This window comes from Opisthocomus hoazin, chromosome W (genome assembly GCF_030867145.1).
Source record: "Opisthocomus hoazin isolate bOpiHoa1 chromosome W, bOpiHoa1.hap1, whole genome shotgun sequence".
NCBI lineage: Eukaryota > Metazoa > Chordata > Aves > Opisthocomiformes > Opisthocomidae > Opisthocomus > Opisthocomus hoazin.
Window position 1 is genome coordinate 23800035 of NC_134453.1, and position 19739 is coordinate 23819773.

The window sequence follows — 19739 nt, forward strand, 5'->3', positions numbered from 1 at the left end:
CTCACCTATGAGAAAAGGCTGAGACAACTGGGACTGTTTATCCTAGAGAAGGCTCAAGGAGGATCTTATCAATGTATATAAATACCTGAAGGGAGAGTGTAAAGATGATGGCAGGATAAGATGATCTCAAGCAAGTGGAGGAAAAGAAGGTGATCAGGAGTAATCATCATGGATTCACCAAGGGGAAATCATGCTTCACCAATCTAATAGCCTTCTATGATGGCATGACTGGCTGGGTAGATGAGGGGAGAGCAGTGGATGTTGTCTACCTAGACTTCAGCAAGGCTTTCGACACTGTCTACCATAACATCCTCCCAGGGAAGCTCAGGAAGTGTGGGCTGGATGAATGGTCAGTGAGGTGGATTGAGAAATGGCTGAATGGCAGAGCTCAGAGGGTTGTCATCAGCGGCCCAGAGTCTAGTTGGAGGCCGGTAACTAGTGGTGTCCCCCAGGGGTCAGTACTGGGCCCAGTCTTGTTCAACTTCTTCATCAATGACCTGGATGAAGGGACAGAGTGTACCCTCAGCAAGTTTGCTGATGACACAAAACTGGGAGGAGTGGTGGATACACCGGAAGGCTGTGCTTCCATTCAGCGAGACCTGGACAGGCTGGAGAGTTGAACGGAGAGGAACCTGATGAAGTCCAACAAGGGCAAGTGCAGGGTCCTGCACCTGGGGAGGAATAACCCCATGCACCAGTACAGGCTCGGGGCTGACCTGCTGGATAGCAGCTCTGCGGAGAGGGACCTGGGTGTGCTGGTGGATGACAAGTTGACCATGAGCCAGCAGTGTGCCCTGGCTGCCAAGAAGGCCAATGGGATCCTGGGGTGCATCAAGAAGAGTGTGGCCAGCAGGTCGAGGGAGGTTCTCCTTCCCCTCTACTCTGCCCTGGTGAGGCCTCATCTGGAGTACTGTGTCCAGTTCTGGGCTCCCCACTTCAAGAAAGATGAGGAGCTACTGGAGAGAGTCCAGCAGAGGGCTACGAGGATGATGAGGGGACTGGAGCATCTCTCCTACGAGGAAAGGCTGGGGGATCTGGGCTTGTTTAGCCTGGGGACCTAATAAATGCTTATAAATATCTGAAGGGTGGGTGTCAGGAGAATGGGGCCAGACTCTTTTCAGTGATGCCCAGCAACAGGACAAGGGGCAACGGGCACAAACTGAAGCATAGAAAGTTCCGTCTGAACATGAAGAAGAACTTCTTCACTGTGAGGGTGACAGCAGTGGAACAGGCTGCCCAGGGAGGTTGTGGAGTCTCCTTCTCTGGAGATATTCAAGACCCGCCTGGACGCGGTCCTGTGCAGCCTGCTGTAGGTGACCCTGCTTCAGCAGGGGGGTTGGACTAGATGACCCACAGAGGGAGGTCCCTTCCAACCCCTAACATTCTGTGATTCTGTGATTCTGTGATCTCCAGAGGTCCCTTCCAGCCTCAACCATTCTTTAGTTCTGCGATTCTGTGATTCTGTGATTCTGTGACAGAGCGGGCATCTCTTTGTTGCACTGCCTTGTTATTTGGCATCCACTTCAGATAACCCATAATTGCAAATCTCTCAAAGTGCAAAATTTAACTAACTGTATACCTAAAAATATATTTTCCTTACTGAATTGTTTTGGTGTTAGTAAGTAGTTACTTTTTATGATGCGTGGTAAACCACAAACATTGCATGGATGCCAGTTTGATGCGATGATTTCAGGAAAGAGCAAACTGTTTCCTAGGCTGAACTGGGCACCTCAAGAATGCACAACATAGTGTACAAGCAATACTAATAGTTTGGTTTGCTTGAACAGAGTAAAAACTGTTCTGTCAAGAGCTTACAAAAGGATAGTACAAGTTAATCTACATCTAATGTTATATTATAATACCCTGTGTACTCTATGAATAAAGTAACTTATAAAAATGACAGACACAAATGTTAGAAAAACTCTTTTGAAATGCCTTTGTTAGGTTGCCAGTCCTTCATATTTTAAAATGGAATAAATTTGATATAAATACATCGAACACAATCCCACAGAAAATTAAAATTAAGATGAAAGGATTGTTTTTCCTGTTTTGGCAAGAATATGAAAATAAACTTTTCCCACATGATAAAAACGTCAATTCATTTTCAGATGCGCAATGATAGGTATTAAACTAAAATCATACAGGATACAACTCTCACTGCATATTATTTTTCTTAGTTTTGTTTGTGTTACTCTGGCACTTAGAAGTCCATGTTATAGGCTCAAACATTCTGTGCTAAGCAGTGCTGTTCTAAGTTACATGTCTTTCCATGTTCCTGCCTTGCTACAGGAGTGAGATAATTTTTTTGGTTTTGGAACAGTTAATTCCCTTTTCTTCCTGTACCACCCAAAGGAAACAAGCACAAAACATCCAGTTTCTGAGAAAAGGATGGAAAATTTGAGTCATAAATTGCTGGATATCTGAAGACACAAACAATCTCTTCAGCGCAAGTAATAATAATAATTATATATATATTTTATCATCTTTTAGAACACATATTTATGGATAAGATATATGTAGTTAAATAATTTTAAATCAAACAATCAATAAAACCCATAAACCCATCTGCTCAGTATTACAGAACACATTACAACTTGCAACTCTGTTAGCTTTAAATGTTAAAAAACTAAAATAAGCTGTTTAAAAAAAGCAAATATGTTTTATCTGCATAACTGCATATAATTTAGAGCATTTTTCAGACTCATATGTTAAAACTTTCCAAAGTATTTTGATAGAAAAATAAAATATATATTTCCATTTGTTTAAAACACATTGTGGGATTTTCATTCCTGCAGCCCTTTGCTTTTTCTTTTTTTCTACCTCCCTACACCTTTTCATTTTTTTGCCTTCAAATAATGCTTTCTTCATTTTCTCAGATATCAATAAAAGAACATGATATCTCTTACCCCCCAACTTTTTCATATGTGCAGTGGGTTGACCCAGGCTGGACGCCAGGTGCCCACCAAGCCATTCTATCACTCCCCCTCCTCAGCTGGACAAGGCGGAGAAAAATATACCAAAAGGCTCGTGGGTCAAGATAAGGACAGGGAGATATCACCCAGCAGTTGCCATCATGAGCAAAACAGACTCAACTCGGGAAAATTAATTTAATTTATTGCCAGTCAGAAGTCAGAGTAGGATAAGGAGAAATAAAACTAAATCTGAAAACACCTTCCCCCCACCCCTCCCTTCTTCCCGGGCCCAACTTTACTCCCCATTTCTCTACCTCCTCCCCCTGAGCAGCACAGGGGGATGGGGAGTGGGTGCTGCGGTCAGTTCATCACAGGTCATCTCTGCCACTCCTTCCTCCTCACACTCTTCCCCTGCTCCAGTGTGGGGTCCCTGCCATGGGAGACAGTCCTCTATGAACTTCTCCAACACGAGTCCTTCCCTCCTCTCTCCACGGGGTCACAGGTCCCGCCAGGAGCCTGCTCCGGCATGGGGTCCTCCACAGGTTGCAGGATGAATATCTGCTCTACTGTGGTCCTCCATGGGCTACAGGGGGACAGCCTGCTTCACCATGGTCTTCACCACGGGCTGCAGGGGAATCTCTGCTCTGGCACCTGGAACACCTCCTCCCCCTCCTTCTTCCCTGACCTTGGTGTCTGCAGAGTTTTTTCTCTCACATATTCTCACTCCTCTCTTGTGGCCGCTGTTGTGCAGCAGTTTTTTTACTCCTCCTTAAATATGTTATCCCAGAGGCACTACCACCATTGCTGATTGGCTCAGCTTTGGCCAGCGGCGGGTCCATCTTGGAGCCTGCTAGAACCGGCTCTATCTAACATAGGGGAAGCTTCTAGCAGCTTCTCACAGAAGCCACCCCTGACACACCCCCCCCCCCCCAAAACCTTGCCACACATCCCCAGTAAAATATGACAACTTTCAACAGTGGCATTTTTTTAAGGTTAATGAAATCTCTTTTGAAATACAAAAGGTTTTTTGGAAAATGCTTTAAGTAGCTCGAATAATGATATTCCCATTAGGAGTTAATTAAGTATATTCCTATAATAAGACATATTTTTTTCTGATGAAAAAAATACAAAAAATCGCACATGCATAGAAAACATCAGTTTATGGAGTGATCGAATATGAACACTGCTCTAAATTTACTGTTACAAGGAATGACTTGAAGAAGATAATACTACTCTCAAATTTACTTTGTTATGATTATATTAACATGTACAAAATATTCAGACAATTAACACATAATGTATAAAGAATATCAGAGTTCCATAGTGTTTAAAGCTTATAAAAGAACTGCACACAGACATAAGAGAAAACAAAGGTAAAAGTTACTAAAATAGAAAGCATTCTGTCTACAAATGTGTACAGTGACACCATTTTAAGTAGAAGATTTTAAGAGACATGGGTCAAACCAGCACACCTTAGCTGGTGGCTAAGTCCAGTAAAGTGACTCCTTCCATAAGTAAACCAGGACTGGAAATACACTAGGAGGGGAGAGAGATGTCTAAGACTCCAAATTTCTTGTTCATCCCTCTCCCTCTGTATTTAACCATAACATGAAGATGAGTCGTCTGAAGCAAAATATTGGAACCATGTTAGAAAATGGAAGGGATGTTGGCAACTCTCTCAAATTACACGTGAACAGTTAAGGAAACAGCACTGAACTATATATTGCCACTTAATGTTTCCAAACGAATCGTTACCTTTACAGCCTAATTTAATCATTTTTTTCACCCATATTTTCCATACTGTATGTGATCTCATTGTACAAAAATGCAGCCACAAGCATGTAAAATAAATTATCTGGATCACATGCACTTAAGCAGCTGGGCACTTCAGATGTACTTTGGAACAAATTACAGCCAATTCAGGAATGAAGCAAAATTACCACTGAAATATTGCCACAGTCTGAACATTGTCCCCCACTCTTAAACCATTGTAGATAGTGGGGTTAGTTATCTCTTATTGGCAGAAGGAAACTTATTACTGAGCAATATTTTCCCACACTTAAAGGACTAAAGCTCTTACCTAGCCCAGATATCTCTAATTCTACTAGGTAGAACATTCTTGCTTTCTGAGCTCCCAGAAGAGACTGTGAAGAGGGAGTTATCTCCCATCCTAGGCTAGTTCCCATTGTTTTGGTATAGCCTGAATAAATGCCAGGTGCTCACCAAAACCTCTCTGTCACCCCCCCTCCTCAGCTGGATAGGGAAGAGGAAATACGATGAAAGGCTCGTGGGTCAAAATAAGGATGATGAAAGGCTCATGAGTCGAGATAAGGACAGGGAGACATCACTTGCCAATTACTGTCACAGACAAAACAGACTGAACTTGGGGAGAAAAGGGAGTTTAATTCATCACCAATCAAATCAGAGTAGGATAGTGAGAAATAAATCCAGATCTTAAAATACCTTCCCCCCACCCCTCCCTTCTTCCTGGGCTCAACTTCACTCCAGTTTCTTTACCTCCTCCCCCCGCCGAGCGGTGCAGGGGGATGGGGAATGGGGTTTACAGTCAGTTCATCACATGTTGTGTCTGTTGCTCCTTCCTCCTCAGGGGGAGGACTCCTCACACTCTGCCCCTGCTCCAGCGTGAAGGTCCCTCTCCCGGGAGACAGTTCTCAACAAACTTCTCCCATGTGAGTCCTTCCCACGGGCTGCAGCTCTTCATGAACTGTCCCAGAGTGGGTCCTTCCCACGGGGTGCAGTCCTTCAGGAACAGGCTGCTCCAGCATGGGTCCCCCACGGGAACACAAGTCCTGCCAGCAAACCTGCTCTGACATGGGCTTCTCTCTCTCCATAGGTCCACAGGTCCTGGCAGGAGCCTGCTCCAGCGTGGGCTCCCCACAGGGTCACAGCCTCCTTCGGGCATACATCTGCTCTGGTGTGGACCTCCATGGACTGCAGAGGGACAGCCTGCCTCACCATGGTCTTCATCACCAGCTGCAGGGGAAAAATCTCTGCTCCAGCATCTGGATCACCTCATCCCCCTCCTTCTTCACTGACCTTGGTGTCTCCAGAGTTGTTTCTCTCACATAGTCTCACTCCTCTCTCTCAACTGCTGTTTTCCAGCAGTTTTTTTCTTCCCCTTCTTAAATATGTTATCCCAGAGGTGCTACCACCATTGCTGATTGGCTTGGCCTTGGCCAGCAGTGTCTTAGAGCTGGCTGGCATTGGCTCTATCAGACATGGGGGAAGCTTCTTTCAGCTTCTCACAGAAGCCACCCCTATAGCTGCCTCGCTACCAAAACCTTGCCACGCAAACCCACAACACCATTTAGGAGCATATCTTGTTGGGAGGCACATCAGTGCAGTTGGCCTGTGGATTGTCCTACAGGTCAATCATTTTGTAGATGAAAAGCCACTACTTATGGAATATATACAAATGATTTATAACAGGTTGCCTCATTTCAAATTAAAGCAACCAATATAGTCCAATAACTAGATTTTATCATATAGTTTCTTCTTGTCCAAAGAAAAAAACCCTGTAACTAGAAATAAGAAGTACACTGAACAGGAGTTCAACACCTTGATTCAGTCCAAAATACTATTTGATGTTCTGTGTAACAATTTTGCATCTCAGCAGTGCTCATCACCAAAGAAATAGCTGTTTTCTGCTTCTGTCACAGTTGACATCTCTTTTGTTTATTTGTGATGAACATATATTATGCTCTTTTTCTCCTCTGGGCTTCAGAAAGGAAAGCTCCCTGTTGTGCTTGTGCTGGCTGACTCTGTGCTACTGGGTGTGTGGTGCGTGTTTGTAATTGCTGATGAAAAGAGACACAGAGAGAGAGAGAGACTCACTCCTTTCCTGGTGTCACCAATAGGAAAAGCTGCACAAGTGTGGGAGGGTTGGCAGAGAGCAGTGCAAGACCTAGGAGACAGTGAGACTGGATGTCTCCAGAGAGCAGCAGGGAACTCACATAGTCCTGTCTCAGAGGGAGGTGGAAAGAGACTTTTTAGGCACCAGGGAGAGTTTGTTGTAATACAGAAAGCCACCAAGAGCTGCTGTAATGAGATCAAGATTTGAGGAAAGGATCATCTTTGCAAGGACTCGCTGAATTGGGGGGAGATTTGTTTTCAAATCCTTTTATGTTTATTCCAGTGTATCCAGCAGATCTGAATTTTTCTATAGCAAAGGCTTGTTATTCTACTCTGATGTCCAGTGAAACATTGCTCAGAGGCAGTGATCTTCTGGCATTTCAGGTGCTTACCCTTGGCTTACCTTCAGCTCTCCTGTTGGTGGGGGAAGGGGATATCAACAGGAGAGATGAAGGTAAGCCAAAGGTTGACATGGCATCTCCTAAGTGTGGCAATGCTATTGGGAACATTTACGTTGCTCCAGGGGCACAAGTACAGATTGAGAGAGATATGGATGGAGAACAGCCCTGCAGAAAGGGATCTGGGGATGTTGGTTGACAGCAGGCTCAATAGGAGTCAGCAGTGTGTCCTGGTAGCCAAGAAGGCAAACTGCATCCTGGGGTGCATTAAAAACAGTATAATCAGCTGGTCAAAAGAGGTGATTATCCCTCTATATTTAGTGTTGGTGCAGCCTCACCTTGAGTACTGCGTGCAGTTCTGGGCCCCATAATTTAAGAAGGATGTTAAGGTCCTTGAATGCATCCAGAGGAGGACAACAAAGCTGGTGAAAGGGCTGGAAGGCATGTCCTATGAGGAGCAGCTGAGGACTCTGAGCTTGTCTAGTTTGGAAACAAGGAGGCTGAGGGGCAACCTCATTGCTCTCTGCAGCTCCCTGAGGAGGAGAAGTGGAGAGGGAGGTGCTGATCTCCCTGGTATCCAGTGACAAGAAGTGTGGGAATGGTTCAAAGCTGCATGAAAGAGGTTCAGCCTTGATATTAGGAAACATTTCTTTAACCGAGAGGGTGGTCAAACACTGGAACAGGCTTCCTAGAGAGGTGGTCGATCCCCCATGCCTGTCAGTGTTTAAGAGGCATTTGGACAATGCCCTTAATAACGTGCTTTAACTTTTGGTCAGCCCTGTATTGGTCAGGCAGTTGGACTAGATGATCGTTGTAGGTCCCTTCCAACTGAAAATATTCTATTAAGTTCTGTTCTATTTTAGTCTGTTCTGTTCTAAATAGGGAAAGTTAAATTCTCCTCAAATCTCTGGCCTAGTCATGCATGGTCCTATCTCACAGTCAGAAGGCTAGCTTCACTTGAAGGAAGACTTGCAGCTTTTTTAAAATGCACATTATTAATAATATCTTGCTTAACCTTGTTACTTCTTTGGACACAGACTCAAGACTTTCAGGACTTCTGGAGGATTTGGAGGATGTGATGATCTATACACTTAGTTCTAAAGCGAATCTAACTTTCATCTCTTTTAAGGCCTATCTATTATTATTTTCAAGCCTATTTTGTGTCAATTTTGCCACCAAGCAGAAGAGAGAAAAAAACAGAGGTCACAAGCAAATCAGAATAACTAAACATTCCTCCAGGAAGGAAAGAATTTTGATGTAACAGAAGAAGCTGACCAACTCTCATGGTATGCACAAAGTCTGAAATAGAACTATGCAATGATTTCTGAAGCAAAAACTTCATGGGAATGTGGTATGATACAGAAACACATGGGTTAACATTCAAACCAAAGAAACAAAGTTTCAGTCAAACTATTTTTGCTTACTTGGAGAAATCTGTAGCCACAAAAATAAAATAGGAACAAAATGAGGCCATTTCAAGACCAGGCATGATGGAAACTAGCAACTGATTCTATAGAAAAGTCACATAAAAACAAGGCTGGGTTTGTGTTTGTCTTTTTTTTTCTGAAAAATAAATGTTTTTTGTTCTCAGACAAAGAAGTTCAGAGATACCAATTCTTTAGCTTTATACATAAATGTCAAGTTGGCACTGTACATATTCACATCCTTTTCATGGCACTAACCTAAGAGACAATATGCTGGGCAGGTAATAATAGACTTCTGTGTTTGACTCAATCATCTAATGCCTCAGTGCGAGTCTTAAGAAAAAGTTTACAAATTAAATTTGTACCAAGCTAATATCCCTGTTTAGTTAGAAGTATGAAGTTACACAAGGCTACCTTTCTTACAGATATTTATCCACAGATAAGTTAACATATATTAATGGTATTTTGCTGGTGCTTTCTAAAGTATGCTTACATTTGGAAAAAAAAAAAGTACTATAAATATGATTAATTTTACCTTTTGGTACTTTGGTACAGGCATGGGTTAAGCTTTGTACTTCTGTAATAATGTACTTTTGGTATTGGTACGCTTAGGCAACCCGCTTAAGTTGTACTTCTGGCAATACGGATTTCTTGGTACTGAACTCTGATATCGGACATCTCAGATACTAGCTTGTTAACACACCCATCAGGCATCGTAAAACTGACAGTTGAGTATGAATGAGTGTGAATGTGAGTTAACTGGTGAATGAATAACTGAAAAGCGGTACAGCTGTAAAGTGGGGGTGAAAAACTTGAAAAACTGCGCATTTCACCATGAACCTCTTTTTCGGCTAAAATGTTTTATCGGCAACCCGAATATTGTGACATTTGTGGAACGTGGTCACAGTGGGACAGAAGGGGATGACAGGTTAAAGTTGTTAAAGTAATCTATGGAAAGATAACAGAAGTACAGAATCAGTAAAGTGGGGGGGCAGCAAAGCAGTGGTATTTTAAAGAAAACCCCTTAGGATGTATCCTAGCACATTGGGAAGAATGTATGACTCTGTGTGAAACCTCTGTGTGAATGACAAAGAAGTCAAATAAGTACAAATAAGTACAAAGCAAGTGTGGAGTTCTGCTCTCCTGTGAGAGATGAAGCAGAAAAAAAAATTAAAAAAAAAAAAACACAAAAACCAAAAAAAAAGCCACAGGAAAAAAAAAGATAGAACAAAAAGAACCCCACGTACATTTGGTATATTCTGCAGGTATTGATTATTTTCAGTTTTTGACTTGGGACTGTTGTATTTAGACTCTGATTTATCGGGGCTGCAGTTTATATTTTCTTAAGCAATGGTGCAGGGTCTTTCGGGGGGGGGGGGGATTTTTAGAAAGTCTCTCCTAGGATGTATATTGAAACATTGGGAAAAATAGGGGGAGACCCCCCCACTCGAATACAGCTTAATAATGTATGGGGTTTGGTTTGTTTAAAGAAAAATTGGCATGATTTAGGAATTGAATGGGGAAGTTGGGAATATTGGAAAATACTTACAAGTTGGTATATATTGTGGGGTTACAAGTTATTTGGCACTGATCAATCATTTCGGGACTCTGGTTTTGGGGTATGTATTAAATATACTGTATATATTGTTTTAAATGAGCTCTATATGTATATATATATATATATATAAACATATTAGTTGAAGTAATTTACCTGTATATATTGTTGTACTTAAGGGATACACAATTTGTAAACAGAAGGATTTTAAAAGATTCCTTCTAGGATATGTGTGTGTGTGTGTGTGTGTGTATGTGTTGTGTTAACCGATTGGTGAAGAAATTGAGAAGCTATTTTATTGTAACATGAGCTTCGGGAGGAGGTGATCCCCTCACAAAGAAATAATTAATTGAATTATGATATGCTGTTACAATTTTGTAGACAATTAAAAGGTATAGGAGATGAAAAGTTTAACACGGTATTGAAAAAAAAATAAAGGAAAATCCCTCTGGATTTTACGAATGGTTGTGTAAAGTGATTAAGACAAAATGTATCAAGTTACCTGCTTCTTTAGCTGCTGCTTTGAATGGAAAAAAAAGCAAAGGAGTACTTAAAACTCAAGAGGCAGAAAGACGGAATGAAAAAGGGGGGGGGGGGGGGGGGCTGAAACAGGGTAGTCTTCCCATCAAAAAAAGGAGCAAAACCAATACGACAAAAGCAATATTCCTTGAACTTAGAGGACTGAAAAGGAATAGAAGGACCAATTAATAACTTTTTACAGTATGGACTACTAGTGGAATGTGAGTCAGAACACAATACTCCTATATTACCGGTAAAAAAAAATACAAACAAAAAACAGATGGAACTTATCGGGTAGTGCAGGATTTAAGAAAAGTGAATAAAATTGTTAGAGACATACACCCTGTGGTAGCTAATCCCTATACATTACTTACTAAATTACAAGATAATCAAGTATGGTTTACGGTATTGAATTTAAAAGATGCATTCTTCTGACTGCCTTTAACCAAAGACAGTCAGAATTTATTTGCATTTGAATAAGAAAATCCTACCACGGGTAGAAAAACCGAGCTTACCTGGACAGTGTTACCCCAAGGTTTTAAGAACAGCCTAATGATCTTTGGAAATCAGCTAGCACGAGAACTTGAAGCATGGAACCCTCCCTTCAGAGATGGAACCCTTTTACAGTATGTAAATAATTTACTAATAACAACTGAAACAAAACCTGACTGTATACAGTGGGCTATCAGTTTGTTAAACTTATTGGGTTTAAATGGGTATCGAATCTCTCAACAGAAAGCTCAGACGGTGCACCAATGATAACCTACCTTGGATACGAGCTGTCTGGAGGACATAGAGAACTAGGAACAGAACGGAAAGAAGCCATCTGCAAGACTCCCATCCCTCAGACGGTAAAAGAGCTCAAGACCTTTCTGGGAATGACAGGTTGGTGCCGGTTATGGATTTATAATTATGGAATAATAGTGAGACCCTTATATGAACTTTTGAAAAACAATCCCATACGATTGGTCTGGTCCAAAGAAGCTCAAAATGCATTTAAGATACTTAAGAAAGAACTGATGAAGGCCCCAGCTCTGGGCCGGCCTGGTGTTACTAAACCCTTCTGGCTGTTTTCTTATGAGACACAAAGCATGGCTCTGGGGGTCCTAGCTCAACGGCTGGGACCCTACAAAAGAGCTGTGGCCTATTTTTCTAAACAGCTGGATGAAGTAAACAAAGGATGGCCAGGATGTCTGTGAGCTGTGGCAGCGGTGGTCTTGACTATTCAGGAAGCCCAAAAATTTACCTTGGGCCTAAAGATCACAGTGCTGGTCTCACACACAGTATCAGCTGTAATGGAACAAAAAGGGAACCACTGGCTTTCCCCATCCCAATTCCTACAAAACCAGGCCATTCTGATTGAATCAGATGATATTAATATTGCAGTAACTAATATTACGAACCCAGCTTCTTTTCTCAATGGGTCAATCTCTAAATCATTGGTACATGATTGCTTAGAAACCATAGAGACTGTGTACTCCAGCAGACCAGATTTGAAAGAGGAATCCCTGGAAGATGCCCAGGACTCCTGGTTCACGGATGGAAGCAGCTTTGTCCGACAAGGTATTCAAAAGGCCGGGTACGCAGTCGAAACAACAGACGAAGTAGTTGAGTCTCAGTCACTACTTGCTGGAACATCAGCTAAAAAGGCTGAAACTATTGCCCTAACTAGGGCTCTGGAGTTAGCAAAAGGAAAAAGGATAAAAATATGGACAGATTCCAAATATGCTTTTGGAGTTGTCCACGCTCATGGGGCAATTTGGAAGGAGCAAGAACTACTAACTGCACAAGGGAAGCAGATTAAATACACTGAGGAAATCCTTCGCCTGTTAGAAGTTGTTCAACTACCAACAGAAGTTTCCATCATGCACTGCCGAGGACACCTGAAAGGTAACACTGACCAGGAAAGTGGTAACAGGTTGGCTGACTCAGAAGCTAAACAGGTGGCAGAGAAAATGCAAGAAATTTTAGCCTTAATTCCAGATAATAGAAGTAGAAACCTAATTGACCAAGAAAATATACTACAGTCCAGCAAGTAACACAACAGTGTGAAACGTGTTTAAAAAATAACCCCAGTACAGGTAACCGGGTACAATTAGGAAGTATTGGGAAGGGAAGTGTACCAGGAGACCATTGGCAAATTGATTTCTCTGAACTTCCAACAAAAGGAAGGTACAGGTACTTACGGATACCTTTTCAGGTTGGCCAGAAGCATTCCCTTGTAGAACAAACAAAGCAAGAGGAGTAACTAAGGTATTATTAAATGAAATAATACCTCAATTTGGGGTACCGACAATTATCTCCTCAGATAGGGGGACACATTTTTGTGCAGAAGTAGTGCAACAGGTCAGCAAACTATTAGGAATCGATTGGCAGTTACATATCCCCTACAGACCACAAGCCAGTGGGCAAGTAGAAAAGATGAACCACATGATAAAACAACATACAGCAAAAATATGCCAAGAAGCGAATCTATATTGGTACCAAGCATTGCCTATTGCACTACTTCGGATACGTGTAAAACCTAGAACCAAAGAAAATCTGAGCCCTTTTGAGATACTATATGGGAGACCATATCAGGCTAAATATCAAGGTGGAAAAATTTGAACCAGTTGAAAAATCAGGGTTAGATCACTCGATCCATCCATTTAGCCCTGGAGATTAAGTTTATGTTAAGAATTTTTCAGGTGACCCACTGAGAGAGAAGTGGAATGGACCTTACCAGGTATTGCTGACCACTTTCACCGCAATCCAGATTCGAGAACAACCGGCCTGGATCCATTATTCTCAAGTGAAGAAGGCTCCTGAACCAGGATGGATCATCGAAAAGGCTGGTGGTTTGAAACTGTGATTGCAGCGGTAACTTTGTTAAACCTAGGCTTATTAGTGAACACTTGGAGTGAGAACTTATATTACAATACAATTCAGATGATAGCGAATGCCACGGGAGCTAAGGATTGTTGGATTTGTACTGTCTTACCAAAAGATAACGTAAGACTCCCTTTATACGGAGTAAAATAGGAATTGGAATACTCATTAGAATTGTGACAATAATACTTGGCCCAAGTTTTGGAAAAGACACGATAGAGGATACTGTGATCACGACAACTCGAGCTACATGACTAGGCCAAGATTTGACCTACAAATACCAGATAACAACACCCAGATATTGGTTAGCAATAATAGTTGCCTATGAAAAGCAAGATCCAACACTTGTTTGTGCTGACCCCCCCTTCTATACACTGTACTTGCAGAGATGGGTGGAATGATAATTGGATCAACAAAACTACAGTAGAAGTAGGAACTTGGGATTTAAAAGGGACAGGTGTGGTATGTACTGATTTTTGTAACAGAACCCAATTAGAAACCTATAGCCCCTCGAACTGGGATTATTTTAGGAATGTATCAATTGGCTGGGTAAACCACAGAACATCTTATGAAGCTAATCTCACAGCCACTGACGGGCCCTGTAAATTACCCAATGGGTATTGGTGGCTATGCGGCGATGGCATTAGCAGAAAGCGACTCCCTGTGGGTTGGAAGGGAATGTGTAACATAGGTCACCAAGTCAGCCAGGACTGAATATATAACCAGTCCCAAATACCTAAAAGCATATTAAAAACATCATGGAGACGAGCCAAATGGGAAGACAACCCACTTGTAAGTAGGGGAATTTCATAGCTTTGTCAGATGGTTCTTGCCGTGGCTAGGAATAAGCGAACTAGAGAAAGCCATAATAAACATTTCCACGGTTTTAGAAAAGATTAAAAAATCTAACAATAAATACTATGGAAAATGTACAGAATGAAGTATCATCCCTTAGTAAAGTTGTGCTACAGAACCGAATGGCATTAGATTTATTAACTGCCAAAGAAGGGGGAGTGTGTATGATCATTAATACCAGTTGCTGTGCATATATCAATAAAGACAGACAGATAGAAGCAGATTTGAACACGCTCTAAGAGAAAACACAAGTATTCCATGAAGTATCTTTGGATGATACTTCCTTAGGGTTTCAAGATTTATAAGTTAAAAAAAACTCTTGACTCCCTAATTTAGAATGGTTAAAACAATTGTTTATGGAATTAAACACCCTGATGGTTTTAGGAATACTTGTTTGCATATCTCTCAAATGTTTCTTTGGTGTTGTCAGGATTCAGTTGAGACATACAGTGACTGGAAAAAAAAAACAAACCAAAATTAAGCACCAAATAGAAACCGGAAAATACTTTTCCCAGACTCTTGGAATAAAAGACTGAAGAAATTTGAAAATAATACCTACAAAATACAATAGTGAGGATTCACAGCTTTCTAGCTACAAATCCTCAAAAGAAAAGGAGAGATTTGATACCCGTAAATGTAAAATTTCCACTTACTAGAGTGATTGTAATTAAACTAAAGTAGATCCTTGCTGTTTTGAGAAGACAGGAAAGCTCTAAGATAAAGAGGCTCCTAAATAACGCTACTTAAAAAAACTTGACTTGCTGTTTTGGGGGGGGATAGGAAAGCTCTAAGAAACAAAGACTCCTAAATAATGTTATTTGTACAGCTCAGCCTTGGGAGGGCAGATGCACCAAGCTACAGAGATAAAGAGGCACCAAGAAGGCAACAAGACCAGAGCAAAACAACCTGGAAGAACACAGTATACGTAATCTTAGAACTGAGTTTGCGCAGAAACGAAGGTCAACCAGCAGACACTGTGATGAGGAGTATAAGCCTTCATTTTGAGACCCCCCAAAGACCACCCGAGGATGCTAACAGACATGCATGAAAGACATTAACATATGCTAATTAGTTCTCGGAAAAGTCATGAATGTGCTAAGCATTTCTCAGAAATGTAATGAATATGTATATTGTGATTGTATTTATCCTGAAATGACAGGGTGTTTGGCGCGCACGTTTGGAGCAGAGATCCCCTGTGTGCCTGGCACCGTAATAAAGAATACCTGCTTAATAGTGTGCCGACTATTGAGTCTTCAATTCCGGCTTTTCACGGCATCACTATGATGGTGTGACTAGATCAGTGGACAAGGGAAGAGCTACGGATGTAATCTAACTGGTCTTCTGTAAGGCCTTTGACACAGTCCCCCACAATATCCTTCTCTCTAAATTGGAGAGTGTAATCGATGGCCTTGCTGGACTTGTCAAATGCAAGACAAAAGACAAACTGGACTGAGGCATCAAGAGCCGAAGAGCTAACAAAGGAAGTAAATAACTGGTGCTTATCTTATCAGACAAAAGTAAGGGGGGATAGCCCATCACTGTAAACTCAGGGGCGCCCGCGGAGGCTGCGCAGCCAGAGATTGCTTCAGAGATTGCTTTGGATAAAGCACAGATGGCCCCCGAATACACATACCAAGATGCCCGCTCTGAAGGCGTGTCACACTGCTGAGTCCCGCTTCTGACGACACGACATTCCATGCCAAGAGCCAATCGATACACAATAATTGACTTAGTCCCACCTCGCAAAAAAATTTCCAAACATATAAAAATTGGCACTTGAAAACTCTCTTTGGGAGGAGGAGCCAAGCGAGAACTTCACCTGACGGACGGGTCGACGGGCCTGAACCTCTCTTCCCCCCCCAAGAAGGGACGCCTTTTTGGTAAGAGTCGCGCCTCTGACTTTGTCAGACGTATCCCCGGGAACACATTGTTAACTAAAGCGCTAAGCTATTACTTTGAGCTCAACTTTTGTAGACAGTGAATTTATCAACGGCAATTCCGAATCTGTGATAACTGTCGCTTGAATAAATTACCTATTGTTTCAACTTTGCGAAACTGTTTCAGTGAAAGTCCTTGGAAAGGCTCTGGCAGGCTAGTTGAATATCAGACTCCCCTTACCCCCCGCCTTTAACGCGACAGTAAAAAAATTGGCGTAGTCGGCAGGATTGCCATGGATAAACTGCTACAAAAATATAAGTGTGCACCTTCACAAGCAGGTATTGAATGGGCCCAGAAATTCTGGAAAGATGAGGATAAAGTGGTAGAACGTATAAAACAGTGTGTAAGTGAGCAAAAGACCAAAGGCACTAAAGGCAAAAAATTTATTTGTGCTGTATTAGGGGCTTGCCTATCTTGCGCGCAGAAAGAAATTAAAGAGTCCCCACCACCTGAAAAAATTGCAGATGTAGAATATGCTGCACTAAAATCAGAAAATGAAGTGTTAAAAACTTCACTGACTTTTGAAAAGGAAAGTCAAAAGAAATTTGAGACACGAATCGACACCCTAAAAGGTGAAATCGGTTACCTTAAATCGCAATTGTTTTGGGCCAATAGGCGAGAAAAACGTTTAGAAGAAAAATTAAATCTCTCATTAAACCCGATACCGTCCTCGGTCTCATCTAAACAAGTCCGCAAATTAACACAGTATGCGGATCCCGAGACGTGGTATGGAGACATTTGGGACAGTGATGATAATGATGAACTGGAGGAAAATTCTGATTATGATTTGGCCCCAGAACCTATACCTATTCGACCATTGATTAAAACAGAAACCACCGATGAGGGTGGAGAACAGGCTCGTACTACTGTACGAACCATTCCATGGTCTCGTGCTGAACTGGCAAAATTGCAGGAAAAATATTCCAGGCGTCCGGAGGAATCCGAGACGGAATATGTGTGTCGAGTCTCCCTTACCGGGGGAGATCGAATCCTCTTAAATGAGGAAGAAGCAGGAGGCTACTGGGGTCCTGGAGGATTCCTAACTACCACTCCAGGTAATCATAATTATTCATTAACTATGCGAGCTGCTTATTGGGCTGGTGGCATAGACCCACATGACAGAGGAGAACCTTCTGTTATAAAAACCTCAGGGTTCTCTGATTTGGTGACATCTGTGCAAAAGGCTGCCTGCATACAAGCAATGCATGAGTGGGATGTGTTAATAAGATCCCCAATGTTAGCCCCTATAGATCCAGCAAGATTAACTCCACTGATCCGAGGCCTCCCAGACAGTTTAAAAACATATGTGGCCAATATACAAGATCGACTTCAAGTCGCTCGCCCCAGACAAGGCTGACGCCCACGTCGAGGGCAGGATCAGGATCAGGACCAAAATCAAAATCAAGTAATCACTTGGAGTGAATTTGTACAAGATATAGTAAACTACGGGCGCAGGATGGGATGGATCAGATCCTCACAGTTATCTGATCCGCCACCTCGGGCGACTTCGCCAGATTCACAGCCCTAAGGCTAAGCCTGAATGCAAATTAAAATTTGATACGGAGCGTAACCAGCTCTGGCGTAAAGCTCGAGCTATTGGGGTGCCACGGCGTCTACTGATTGGTATATCCACGACTGACCTAAAAATTCTCGTACAGTCGTTAAGCCATAAGCTTAATTCAGCAAAGACAGGTCAGCCGGCAGAAAACAAAGCAACTTTTAACACTGCACCCTCCGCCCCACAGCAGGAGCTAATTGATCTGACAGACCCTCAGGCAAAAATCGCCTACCCGCGGGGAGGGCTGTGAGTCTCCTTCCTCGGCGGGTACTAGCTATACAGTGGCTCTCCGATACACCTCCCGAACCTGTCATTGCCGTCCCGGTGGGACCAAAGAAAGTTTTTGTAAATTTTCTCATTGATACTGGTGCTCAAATTTTGGTAATCACCAAGGAGACTGCAACATGCTTAAATGTAAAACCTGGTCGCCGTAAAGTAAAATTTACAGGCATTGATGGAGTCATAAGGAAATGCCCTACAGCAAAAATTACCCTGTGGCTCCTGGGCGAACAAAGATTAACCCGCACTGAAGTACTGGTCGGTGCTGCTAACACTAATATTTTGGGATTTGATTTGTTGTATGGCAGAGTGTGGAAACTCCATGATGGTTCAGTTTGGAGTTTTGCTGGGCGAGAAATTAAACAGAATGAGCCTAAAAAAATTAATTTATTAGAAATGTCCATATCTTTACCACCATCAAAAATTACAAACTCAAAACAGTACACCTTACCAGCAGCTGCGCAATCGGGTATTGACGGGGTGGTAAAAGACTTAGAAAACCGAGGCATCATTGTCACCGAAAATCCGGGAATAGACCTCGTAACACCAATGTAGTGTTAAAAGGCAGGCATTCTTTATTGCGACGTCGGATGCACGGGGGATAATTCCGCCGAACGTGCATACCCTATACCCTTTCCGTGCAGTTTATATAGATCAAAATATACATATTCATCTGATTACATAAGCCCTTTCTTTCATAGTCAAATCAGTCCATTTTCATACACTCCTCCCACCCGCACTTGCGCAGTGCCTCCTAGTGGTGGTCGTTGGGGGTCCTAAGATGAAGGCTTATCCTCTTCATCACAGTTTCTGCGCAAACTCAGTCCTCTTCTGGCTCTTGTCCCTGCGGCACGGGTCATCTTGACCAGTTCTAGGCACCTGCTGGTTTTAATTAAAACTAACTTCTTTGGGGAGAGATGTATGACTTTTTGCTTCAATTAATTCACACAATAGATAGGTACCACAAATACACCTGCAATCATTTGGTAACGCTATTTCTATTAAAAATCCCCCTTCACCATTATTGTTTAACATTAATGATTACCTAGGGACTAAACCCTCTGTTCCCAGACCTAATGTTCAGATGGGTAGGGCTGTACAAGGGACATAGCAGCATTGTTCGTGCTTTATGATTAACTAATTCCATCACCGTGGTTACATCATCACTCATACACACTCACCCTATAATTCCCCTGTCTGGCCAGTAAAATAACCAAACGGGCAGTGGAGACTCACGATTGATTACAGGCGATTAAATGCCAACACGGCACCTTTAACTGCAGCTGTACCGAGCATTGCAGAATTAGTAACTCAGATACAGGGAGCATCTCACACATGGATGGCAACTTTAGATGTAAAAGATATTTTTTTTATGGTTCCACTCCAGGAACATGATAAAGCCCAATTTGCTTTTACCTGGAAAGGGATACAATACACCTTTAACAGGCTGCCTCAGGGATATAAACATTCCCCCACCATTGCTCACAATGCTTTAGCTAAAACACTGACTGGAATTCCTATTCCATCAGACGTTACTATATATCAATATATAGATGATCT